This window comes from Arachis ipaensis, chromosome B03 (assembly GCF_000816755.2).
Source record: "Arachis ipaensis cultivar K30076 chromosome B03, Araip1.1, whole genome shotgun sequence".
NCBI lineage: Eukaryota > Viridiplantae > Streptophyta > Magnoliopsida > Fabales > Fabaceae > Arachis > Arachis ipaensis.
In genome coordinates this window covers 119,220,161-119,232,009 of record NC_029787.2, presented here as the reverse complement: position 1 = coordinate 119,232,009, position 11,849 = coordinate 119,220,161, and the positions used below count along the sequence as shown (strand labels likewise).

The 11,849-nt window shown below is 31.5% G+C and overlaps 1 long non-coding RNA gene across 1 annotated transcript; it reads right to left on the bottom strand.

Annotated features, from left to right (window-relative positions):
- Positions 4,742–8,166, bottom strand: LOC110270338. Its single transcript, XR_002359760.1, has 4 exons — positions 7,539–8,166; positions 6,674–6,739; positions 5,892–5,937; positions 4,742–5,093 (listed from the first exon to the last, which is right to left on the bottom strand). It is a non-coding gene; the product is annotated as an uncharacterized LOC110270338 (long non-coding RNA).

Below are 11,849 nucleotides of genomic sequence, written 5' to 3'. Positions count from 1 at the left end.
ACCATGTCTGATTATAGATGGTATAAAGATGTCTTTATGTCAAAAGTTATGATAAGAGATGATGCGCATGCACCTTTCTGGAAAGAAAGATTCGTAGCAGCCTTACCAAAATTATTTTCTGAAAAAGTTTTACAAAAACTACAAATACAGTTCGGGACCCAGATTCCTTATGAATCATTAACTTTTGGACAATTGCATAATATAATAGTACAAACAGATATAGAAATATGCACAGATACCAAGATACAACAGAAAATAAAACAAGAAAGTATCACGGAAAAAAGAGAGCTTGGCACTTTTTGTTATCAATATGGAATAACTCCTGAAAAAGCACCTAGTGGACAGCATAAAATTAAAAGGAAAAAATTTTATAGAAAACCTAAATATAATATAGACAAACCCCTTTATTATGAACAGAAATATTATAAAAAATTCCATAAAACTCCTAAAGGAAAACCTAAATCTTCTAATAAGAATAAACAAGTGACATGTTGGAAATGTAAAAAACAAGGACATTATGCTAATAAGTGTACGACAGAACAGAAAATAAATAAAATAGAAAATAAAGAGATTAAACATGCTTTGACAGCAATATTAATCAATTCAGAATCAGAAGAAGAATCAATTTATGAGGATTCTTTTGAAACTGAAGACTATTTTATACAACAATTAGATCTTATAACAGAAGAAGAAAGCTCAGAAGGAAATAGTGGGAAAGAAGAACAAAATAATTGTTTAGGAATAGGATTATGTAACTGTAGAAATTGTGAAAAATCTGTAAATGTTTTAACTAGGGAACAAACCTCTACACTAGTCAAAATAATAGACAGGTTAGAAGATACTCCATTAAGAGATGATTTTATAAAACAATTAGCTGAATTAGTTAAAAAAGAAGAAGAAAGTAAGCAGGAAATAAGACCAACAGAAATAAAAGAAATTTATGATCGTTTTAAAAACCCGCAGAAAAAAGTTTCCCTTAATTCTCTCAAAGAAGAAATAAAAAAGTTAAAAAGAGAAGTTTCAAAATTAAAACAACAAAATATCAATATGGATTATAGATTACTAAAAATAGAAGGAGAAAATATAGTAAAAATCCAAGAACAAACTTTACAAAATAATGATAAAAAACCAGAGGAAATTAGTAACATAACAATTCTCGAGAATTATATTAACTTAGGTACAGAAAATTACATAAATGTACTAACTTTATTAGTAAGACAAAAATGGTTTACTACGATAACATTAATAGTAGGAGAAGAAAAATTTGATTTTATAGCTATGGTAGATTCAGGAGCTGATGTTAATTGTATACAAGAAGGATTAATACCTACAAAATATTATGAAAAAACTACAGAAAGAGTCCTAATGGCTGAAAATGATACGATGACTATAGACTATAAATTATCTAAAGCAAAAATTTGTAAAAATAGAGTATGTTTTGCCACTACATTTTTTCTGGCAAGAAATATATCTCATCAAGTTATATTAGGAAATCCTTTTACTTTATTATTATACCCCTTTAATGTCGATATCGATGGAATAACATGTACACGAATTCCCAATCATCCTGTTCATTTCGAATTTCTCACGAGACCAAAACACCATGAGCTCAATATGTTACAACATTGTGTTTCAAAATTTCAAGAAGATTTATTTAACAAAACATTCTTAATCAGAACTGATTGTAAAGCAGCCCCAAATGTTTTAGAGAATGATGTCAAAAATCTGGTTTCAAAACAAATATTTGCAAGATGGCAAGCTATCCTATCATGTTTCGATTTTACTATTGAACATATAAAAGGAGAACTAAATTCACTTCCTGACTTTCTTACTAGAGAATTTTTGCAGGAAAAAGATGGAACAAAAACCAGCCTCCAGTGAAGATTATGGTCAACCTTTTGACCAAATAAAAGAAGCAAAATTACCTATTACCCCTGTACCAGCAAAACCATTATCATTAAGACCTATGACTATGTCACAGGTTGTAAAAGCATCATCATCATCATTACCTTCTAAGAGCTCTTTAATTACTACTAATAACAAATTTACATTATTGCAACCATCAGATCTCTATAACACTCAACCCTTGAAAGAACAGTTTCCTTACTATGAAAAGCCCAATCCTATTAAAATATTAACCATTGAAAAAAAATGGTTCAAAAAAGATAGGAAAACCCTATACAAGACTATTTTCCCAAATACCTTTCATTACATTCCTATTAACCCACAAAAAACCCAAAAATTCTATGAATTCATATTAGTAGACACCGGATCTATTGAATTAACACATTATAGAGACTCCAATACAAAACAGCCCGTTTATTCAAAAATAAAAATCATGAAAATATTATCTCTACAAGAGTGGGAAATACCCCCATATCAGTCTAAAAGCTTCTCTTTGAAATTCGAACCTCAGAACTATACCTATTATGATTACCAAGAAGCATGGAACCATATCTTATTCCTATCACCAAGTCCCCATTCTTGGTTCATATGGTTCAGAAAAGGGATCTCATTACAATTTCCCAAATGGTTCCATTCATGGTTCCAGAATTTTGGACCAATAGAAGCCTTCTTCCCAAAAGAAGCCAGCATTGCGTATGAATATTTTAAAAGCAAGTCATCATTCTTACAAGAGTATAAATTCATTTCATTTATAGCAGCTATGGGAATAAGCTGGATTATGACCTGGGAATATGATTCAGCAGCATATGAAGAATGTTCAAGCATACAATATTTGGTAAGAATAATAAAAATAAAATGGTGGAATAAATATGATATAAATCTGCTGAGTAAAAGAGCTATTGATCAATGGTTATCAACATCACAAAAGCGTCCAGCAACAACAGCCTCAAGCGCCACCAATGAACAAATAGCATATAAAAAAGAAACTCAATTCTTAGCACAGAAGCGACAAATTATGGCAGCCCTAGCAGCGGCAACCTCGGAAGAAGATATCCAAAGCTCTCTGCAAGCAATACAAACAGTACCTCTTGGAGAAGACGAAGAGGTACAGTCCAGCCCAGCCCACTATTATCAAGATTCTCAAGATCCATTTGAAATGTAGTAAGAACTATATGAAATCCATGTAAAAGCCCAATCATAAAAGAAAAATGATCTCTGTAAAAAAAAAAAAAAGAGTAAAAGTAAAAAGTAAAAGTAAAACAGTAAATGTCGGCAAAACAGTAAATGTCGGCAAATAATAAAAGCAAACAGTACTGTCGGCAAATAGTACCCAAACAGTGATCACTTGGGGTCTATAAATACCAAAGGCCTCCTTCATTCATGATCATCATATACTTGAAAGCTCAAGGATTCTCTCTACTCTTAAATCTTCTTACTTCATATATTCTCTCAATATTTATAATCATTATCAAGTTTGTATCAACTTTGCAAGCAATAATAGTACAAGTTCATCTCTGTAAGCTTACTATCTTATGCTTTCTTTTCTTATAATTTCTTTATTCTCTTAGTTATTATTTCTATTCTTATAACATGAAAAAGTTTCAAAAAAGGCTAACTTCTTTAAAGCTTGTTAGAAGAAGAATGAAAACAAGAGTCAGGCAATAAGAAGGAAAATAAGAGAATTAATAAATGAATCTTCAGAATTAAACGTAGAAATAAAGAAGATAAACAAGAGAATTATTAGAACTATAAAGTTACTACAACAAACCAAAACCATAAAATCGATAAAAATCCTTAGAGAAAATATTAAGAATAAACGTATTCATCATGTTAGAAGGATGCATTATTTTCATGTTCAAAGTATGATACGTCTACATGCTATACAATCACAAATACAAGTAATAAATATCCAAACGATACAACCTGACCCTCAGCCTTTACAAGATCCTTCTTTACCAATTGTTCTTTGTTTTTTTTTTAAAAAAATTTTCAAAGAATATCCATAAATAATCGTGGATATCTGCATTCGCTAAGGGGATAATTAAATAGGGGGACTTGCGACAAATATGGAGAGCAAACGGGGGATATATATATATATTTTTTAAACGGGAGCGAAGGACGGAAAAAGGGGTTCACCGTCGTACCCACACGAGTATCTATTATTATATCTAACTAACAACGAAAATTCAATTTGAGCCGATTTGAGATAGGACACATGAACTTTATCTGCATCGGGTTTTAAGACAATGAATCTAATTCGGATTTAAGATCCTAACAATAGACCTAGGTTGATCTTACTCACTTGACTTAATATTTTGAGTCATTACCACTACAGGAAACATCGTTAAAATCGACGGCCAAATCGACGGCTAAGCCGTCGATAATATTAAAATTCGACAGTAAAATAGACAGCGGAGTTGGTCGCTATTAAGCTTGTCGATTTTTCAAAATGCTAATAAAATCGACAGCCCTACTGTCTATAATATGAGTTTGAGAATTTTACACTCTTACTAAAATCGACAACATCGCCGTCGATAATATTATATAAAATCGACGCCATTTTTATCGATATTTGATCAAATAAAATCGACAATATTTTTGTCTATAATATGCTTACTAAAATAGACAACGTTGCTGTCGATATTGGATCCAATAAAATCAACACAGTTGCCGTCGATTTTATTATTCATATATCGACAAATTCTGTGTCTATATTTGGGTTTTCTTGTCTATTTTAAAATTAAAAAGCGACAACTATTCCGTCGATTTTAATAGATATGTTTTAAAAAATAGTAAACAATAAATAAATAAAATAGAAAAGCAGCATATTTTCTAGTACTCACTAAGAACTTTGATCAAACATGTGGCACGCATCAGTATCAGTGTAGCTACAAATTCAAACACGGTCTCCTATCTAACAACCCATTCATTATATTCAAAAATATTTCTACCATATTCAAAACAATTAGAAAAACAAGAAGAAGAAATTGTGAATGCTGGTGGTATATTTGACCTGGGAATATGAATTGAAGGCTCTTCTTTCTTGTAGAAGAAGAGAGAGAGAATAAAGGTTATTGAAGTTCATGGACATGGGAACAAAGGACTTGAGTATGTGATAGCATCTGCCACCGTCATTCCGAGGAGGAAACACCACACAACATGCTTGCAAACTCAGAAGCCATTGCCAACTGCCAAGTAGAAAAAAGGAACTCTAATAATAATAACAATATACTTAGCTTATAATATACTTAGCTTCCAACATCGTAAAGCTAATAATAAACCGTTTCAAACACCAGGAAAGACGCCAATTCCATATTGTCATGTTTGTTCATAGTTACAAAACAATTGCAGTGGACAAGCACAAATTCATCATCATCTCATCTATAATATAAATTGGAGAAATAGTAATTAACTAAATCCTAAATTCCTAATACTAATTATAATTGCCAAACTTTTAATAATTTCCTATATATTAGTAGCAGTCATCATCATATATACTTCCATATTTCAATTACATCTCTATTTTCAATTTTCATTCATAGATACTAGCCTTACTGTTTAGTAAAGCATCCAAGCAAGCCCATCTCATTAGATAAGGTTATGTGCCTTGAGATTAGAATTTATATGATACCAAGATGTTTTAGGCTTTTGATGGTTTTATTAAAAAAGCTGAAAAATTGTTAGCTTATAAAGAATGCATAGTATCTTTGGGATTAGAATTTATATGATACCAAGATAAGGTTATGTATATATATTATTCCTCTACGTAATTTAATTAATTAATTAATAATATTATTAGCTTATAAAGAATACATAGTATCATGCAAAAACAAAAGCAAATTATTAGATGATAAGAATTTATATGATGCAAGCCAGGAAAATCACAAAAAAACTAAAAAATAAATAAAAAAGCAACAGCCAATCCCAAATCAAAGCCAAAAGCAAAACCAAATCAACAGAGTCAATGATGCAAAGAGGATGCCTACCTTTGTCGGCAGCAGCAAGAAGGTTGGGAACTGGCAGAAGAAAGACCTTGACAAACAGAATGAAACATTCTAAGAAAAAAAGGAATAAAATAAAAACTACAAAGAAAATGTCTTCTTTCATGAGTCAACTTCTATTTTTTATAAGCTGCAATATCAAATAATCCATTGGAGATGCACAAAACTCAAGAAGAAATACAAGACTGAAAGGAACAAATAAAATGATACAATAACTAAGAAGGATAGATCAAATAAAAGACTGAAAGGAACTAATAAGTTACTTATTGCTTCCTAAGGTTCTATGTCTGTGTTTGACTATTTATTATTTCTTCATTCTTTTTTTCTTTTCTTTTCACACATACAAATGTAATACTACACCAATGCAATAAAAATTTACATTTTCTCATTCTGCATGTGGTTATCATTACTTTGACCAACATTGTGGCAGAGATACATACCATGTTCCTTTACACATGTCTAATAGTCTAATTTATACTGTCACCTATCTGAATTCCTAAGTACAATGATAATAATGTTTTCCTATATATCTGAATTACCCACTCCTAACTGCACAATTTTGATTGCACTGCGTCCTTATCAATAGCTTTGTAATTCAGCATCGCAATTAAATGAAAAAATATAAGAATCTACTATTGATTCCATGAACACCAAAAATAAGAATCTGCTGGAATGAAATGAAAAAATATAAATCCAAGCAAAGCAAAGCGAAAAGCGAAAACCTCACAACCTGCTTTATGCAGAGAGAGTAAAGAGAGAATACTTACGGTGTTGCTGAGACCGATGGAACGATTGTTGAGAGCAGAGGCAAATCAACGGCAATGGCGGTAAGTCTGTTGCCACGTGTAGCGACGGGATCCATGCAAATTAAGAGAGTATTGAAAGTTCAATATCATAAAAGGCAAAGTCCAGTATACATATAACATGCATGTATGAAATTAACTGTTCTACTAAAAATGTAAAAAATCTGGTGTCTATTTAATATGCAAAATTGCAAATAAGATGGAACAGACTACAATACTAAGGCAACAATGTGGGAGTGGGACATTCAGCAATTAACTAGGCCTTATCTCATTCGGGAGTGGGACATTTTAAGGGGTTTGGACTTCTATGTTTTATTTCTTCTAGAAACTTCAATATAATATAATATGATACATCAGTGTAAATCCTAAACCCTTTTAATGGTAGTTACTTATATGGAAGTCTTTTAATACCTTTTAAAAGCCATATATATGGATAATTGCAGAGAAATACTAAGAATGCAAGCATGGAAAAAGGGAAATTAAATTCAATCTCTTCTCTAAGTCTCAACTAACTTGATCTGTATTAATCATCATCCATGTTCTTAGAGTTTATTCAGTACTTCTCTGGAGCTTGTGTATTAATTGTTGGTCCCATACTCAAACCATATTCCTTGTACTAACATATAAAAAATAGTATGTTAATCTATTCTACTGTACATGTTTGAATCTAATATCTATTCCTATTTATGCGATCTAAAGCATAGGTTAAGGTTTGGAATAAATGGCAGTACTAATATTCCACCTACCCCAAATCTCTATCATTTCTTTGGCCTTCTATAATATCATTTAAATCTTCTTTCTAAAACACCAAATTAAAAGCCTTCATTACCAATAATTAAGTAGAAGATGAAGCAAGCTCTATTTTCCTTGTCCCTACTTCTAGTCCTCTTGATTTCTTCCTTGAATTCTTCAGTCACAATGGCACAGGCACCTGCATCAGCACCATCGCCTCAGGCTCCAGATTGCTGTGACTCAACCCTATATGACATAACCAGAATCCTTGAAAAGGAAAAAACATTCATAGTCCTAACCATGCTGCTGAAAATAACAGAGATCATGAAGAGCATCAACAAAGAGCTCATAGCAGCAAAGAGTAGTAATGGCCTAACAATCCTTGCAGCAGATGACAATGCCTTCTCAGAAGATAAAGCTTTTGCAATTCCACATCCTACCCGAGTGTGTTTCAAGCTCATCAGGCTTTGGTTCTCTGAGCAACTCTGTGGAAACAATGACAGGTAAAGGCACCAAAAGGCTTCTGCTGAGAGTGACAAAACATGGTAAGATGATCAGTGTCAACATTTTCATCGGGGTGGTGAATTATACGAGAACCTACACTAATTTTATATAAATAAGTGATTGATAATATGTAATTAATTAATGCTTTTAAATTGTAGTGTAATCTCGTACTCTGCAAAACCAGTGGCCAAATAGTAAAAGGGAAGGGATCTTTTGTGTCTGTTGTTTTTACCTTGCAGTTTTCACTTATTCAAATGGCCTCTTGGGAGCTATTCTTGGTAACTGTTGCCTATAAATTATACAGTACAGGGGACCTTTTGGTCATTGACTTTTCAGGAGCGACCAGAAACGCAGGTCAAGAAGCATGCTACAGGAAAGAGAGAATACTGTTATCACAACTAATACAAAGAATTGGAAAAATTTTTAAATGTATTGGTATATCATATTTTAATAAATTTTAACTCTTAATTTTAATTATAAAAAATATATATAATATATATATGTCGATGTACTAGTATACTGAAAAATTTTTCCAAAGAATTAACACTAACCATTGGTATGTACAACTCATGTAAAAATAAAATAAACAAATAACCCTTTTTCTCTTTCATTTTGTATCATTTGCATGATACATATAACACACTGGTTTTTGACATAACTAGCAAGGAGAAACAAGAATACATCAATGGCCATGGGACACAGTTTCATGGTCGCTAGGGAGCATCTTTGACCCACATTACTTGCCAAATTAGGATAAACAGAGTCTAGTTTGGTAATTCACGAGCAGCTTTATTCCTTTCTCCACGGGCATCATGCTCAATAGTTGAACTTCATAGTTCATACAATAATAGTTTTTTCTTCAATTTTTTGGTTACGGAGCTGCATTAATTTTATACAAATTTGATTATGAATTTATGCATTGATGCCAGCCCTTTTGGTATCTTGGTGTAGGTAGTGTATAATTAATTAGGTTAAAGCTAAATAATTAGACTCTTCATAATTAGTTGTGTACAATGAAATTGTGTGAGGCAGTACAATCATTTATACAATTCTGCATAGTATTAGTTGACAAGTACATCAACGCTGTCTCACCTGTCTGCATAATTTTGCCGTCATTTAGCTCAAAGTAGGTTGAGATTCCATAATTGGGCCAGGTTTATTTGGTTAATGTCTGGGGCATTTATTAATAATGGAAAATTAGTACCAACGAGAGCTACGTGCGGATTCAGCTACATAATTGAGGCAAGCCAAAACAAAATTGACATGCCGTGCAGCAGTAACCAATCTTTCAAAATGTCCACAATGATCCAGGACTAGAACATTAACAAAAAGAAGAGAAAACCAGCAATACCAATTACCAAGTTTTCATTTTCCAGAACCACAGTCCACGTATTAATAGAAGCAATAGCAAAAAGAAAAAAGAGTAAGTCACATAAAAAAAATTTTGGATGACTAGACTAATACTTTTTCTTTGTTTTTACTTTACATTTGAATTAATATTAGCCAATTATCTTCTATTTTACACTAAAACTATTATCTCCTAACATTTTTTGAAATGATTAATCAATTTGAGCCATTGAACATGCAGGCAACTTGGTTGTAATTGTAGTTCTACTACTATAGATAATTATTATATACTAAATAAAGTAACTATTTAACTAGGCAAAAGAGGCGGATAAACTAATAGTTTGAATAATGAGATGCCAGCCTTACAAGGCACACAAACATCAATCAATAATAATGAATAAAAGTTCAGTGAGCTCTCTGTCTGTATTAGCATTTAGCACACAAATAATTCAAATCACTTCCACACTAAAAACACCCTCTTTCCTTATCCATTATAACTTAGGAGAACTTTTTTCCTTTTTTTAAGGGAATATGAAGATGGGTTACCCAATAATTTTGATATTTGTGAAAAGGAAATACAATATGGGCATACACTGAACTTTCAAACACAGTATCGAAATGAAGCTAAATTTCATGTGTTGCATGAGCGTGATCCACACAAGTTGCTTGCTTGCCCTGTAACTGAAGGCAAGGGCGCAACCGGCAAGCAAGAGTCTAATCCCAGTCAACAACACATCGATGGCACTCCTAGCTTATCTAATATATACATTATACATCCCTTCCTTTTCATAATCAATGCCATGAGGGTCCCTCATCCCGTAAAAAACTCCAGTTTCCAAACAGGCTATGCTATCATCACCACCAACAACACGCTTCTCCCAAACCCATTCCACTCAGTATTTTGCCACGCGTCCCAGTAACCTACCCCCCAAACCATATCATGTCTCAACTCAATGCAAAAATTCTTGAAAAAAAAAATAAAAATTTAATTATTATTTTGTGTCTTTGTGTCTAGACCCTAGTGTCTACATATTTTTATCTAAAAGTGTTTAATGCAGTTTGAATGAATTTTATGTCAAAAATCCATTTTATCTAAATATTAATTTTACTAGTAGCGCAATTTAGATTTGATCATTATTTTTAGATAATTCGATGTAATTTTAAGTAGTTTGAATTAAATTAAATTTGTGATTTATAAATTAAAAATAAATAAATATATATACATATAAATTTTTAGCAATATTTTTATTGTAAATTTGTGAAGAGAAAAGTCTTAGAATTGGCCTAAAATGGTTACTCCACTTCAGATATCAAGCAGATTGTTAATAATTTAACTTTTATTTTTAAATTAGAGAGGATGCTGGGTGGAGATGATGGTGAGTAGCAGCTAAAAATGTATAATGCTAGATAAAATTATAGATAGTTTGTAAAGAGAAAATTCAATTGGGATATTTATATCAGTTGATAGTGGTTATAGAATTTTAATATTTCTGAAAAAATAAAGTTTAACATTTATCTTGGGTTATATAATGTTCTTTTCATTGAAATTCTCTGTTACAAGCGGTAGTTGTCTAACTCAGACATTTGTCAAAGATGTAATGAAGCTCCAAAAACTATGAAATATTGTTTGTAGGACTGCAAAAAATCTATTTTAATTTGGCAAATATTAGATTATTCTTTAGTTGATTCAGTTGGTGGAAGGTCTCTTGTGTCTTAACTGCGTAAGGTTATGTCTGACAATGAATCAATTTTTGGGACGGGATTGTGGTGGTGTGAAAAAGTAGATACAATTACATTTTGAATGTTCAGAGTCCTTGATTTGATTACAAGGTGGTAGCGAATGCTAGATCATGACTAACTCTATAGGATTGCATGCTAAGAAGTCTTGTCTATTTCGATGTTTAAATCATAAGATATTTTAAAAACTTTCGTCAGCTAACTTTTTTTATATTAATTGTGATGTTAGTCTGGTTTGTGATTTTTAAGTGGCTGATTTTGGATGTGTAATGAGAGATTCTAATGACTATTGGGTAATGGGTTGTTCGGGTAGCATTTTTTCTTGGTTTATTTTAGATGTGAGTTATTTGCTATTTGAAAAGAAATTATTCTAATTTAAAAGTGTGGCATCAAATATATTGTCCGTGAAACTAGCTGTTTGAATATCTTGCATCTTCTGCACTAAATATAGTGCTTATGGTAACATGTTTGATATTTCTAATCTAGTTGCTAAGATTAAAGAGCTCCTGGTCAGACCATAAATCGTTCATTTTGAATAAATTGGTCGTGAAACGAACAAAATTGCAGATTGGTTAGTGCGTTACGGAGCTTTAGTTAATCCAAATCATGTCATTTGAAATTTTCCTAGTGAAGACCTTGAACAAATTATTTACTCGGACTCAATTGAGTTAGTTTGCTTTGTTTTTTTATTTTGTTTAGCCACAAAAAAAAAATAAATTTTAACATTAAATCTTAAATAACTAATAATGAGATAACAAATTTTAATAGTATTTTAAAAATCAATAATAACATCACAGTAAAAATAAATTTAAAAATTGAT